This window comes from Acyrthosiphon pisum, chromosome A1 (assembly GCF_005508785.2).
Source record: "Acyrthosiphon pisum isolate AL4f chromosome A1, pea_aphid_22Mar2018_4r6ur, whole genome shotgun sequence".
Lineage (NCBI taxonomy): Eukaryota > Metazoa > Arthropoda > Insecta > Hemiptera > Aphididae > Acyrthosiphon > Acyrthosiphon pisum.
Genome location: NC_042494.1, coordinates 152,872,603 through 152,874,216, shown reverse-complemented (window position 1 = coordinate 152,874,216; position 1,614 = coordinate 152,872,603).

The following is a 1,614-nucleotide window of genomic DNA, read 5'->3' as shown; positions in this document are numbered from 1 at the left end:
AGAGCAAATTCTTGAATAATATGATCACAGCTTATTGTTGTTGTTATATCATCTTCTATATTCATAATTGCTAATGCAAATAACCTTTCTTCTCCTATGCTTGACATTAAGTATGATTTTATACGTTTTAGGACTGAAAAAGATCTCTCGGTTGAACAGTTGCTAACTGGAGTGCATAACAACATTCTCAAAGCAATATCCACATAAGGAAAGATATCATTTAACTCATTTTTCCTTATTATAAATAGTAAAATATCTTGTATACTCTGTGGAGGATTGGAAATTGTTTTTAGGTAGCTGCAAAAATGAATACATTCATTGGAAAATGAGGTTCCCAAATCTGTATTATATTCATTTTTTTAAATATCAGCAGATATCCTAATGTCATATGCAATTATTCCTCTCAACGATTCTGACTTCAATTTTTAACCTGTATTGACTGATAAAACGTAATTGCCTTCACAGGTCATAAATATAAATTATATATATATGAATATATAAATCATACAGCATTTTTTCTACTATAAAAGTGGAAAAGTTACAAACATTTTAAAATACCTCAAATAAGCGTCTGAAATTATTAGACTGGACAAAATAAAAATAAAATTGTAACTAATTTTCAAGCCCCCCCACTGAAAAATCCTGCGTACGCCACTGCACACACTATTGTTAAATCAATATAATCAACGCTCCTCTCAGAATATAAAAAATAGGTATTTAAATGTTTAGCTAATAATAACAGCACCGAGCTGCTACACGCCACTAGTCTCAACAATTTTTGGGAACTTAGGCCTAATTTTGATTACTTAAAAGGAAATATAGGTACCGATTTAGATAGGTAACTTAAATCAAATGTTAAATAACTTTTTTTCTCTGGTCATCTTGCAAGCAAAAATGCAAGCAATGTTGAAAAAATGTATGATTATACAATATATTTAATATTTATATATACCTATTGGCTATTAACTTCAATAATTTTGGATCACTATACACAGACTTCTGAAAATCTGAACAGAAAATTTTAAAGAATGATCACACGCCATGTGGGTATAATATGCTGTTATATTTTACTGATTACTCTAATAATCTGAAAAATAAACAAATTGTATTTAAAACAAAATTAGTGGTCAGTGGTAAATAGACTAGTACTATTAAGTCATAATATTGTGTTCTAGTTAATGAATAGATCTAATTTTATAAATAATTACTAATTATTATAGACTATAACTGCTATTCATGATATTTTCTAAATTTTGTTCAATATACTAATGTTTAATGCCTTACTGCAGCTGTTTAATTTAACTTTTTATATTTTAAATAATACAATAAAGTATAAAGTCATCATCTGTGTGCCTTAAATATATACCATTCCAAATATATATATATATATATACTTTAGTATTACACATTACGATGGACTATGGTAAATTTCAAAGACAATAATCATGGTAATACAACTTAATTTGTAAAATAAATTTATTGATTGTGTAAATAATATATATATGATCCATATAGGTTATCACTTCCTTTTATTTATATGTACTAAAAAATTACGAAATATGCATTACTGTATCAAAATTTGAAAATGGCCAAATATTTTGTATAAAAAATGTT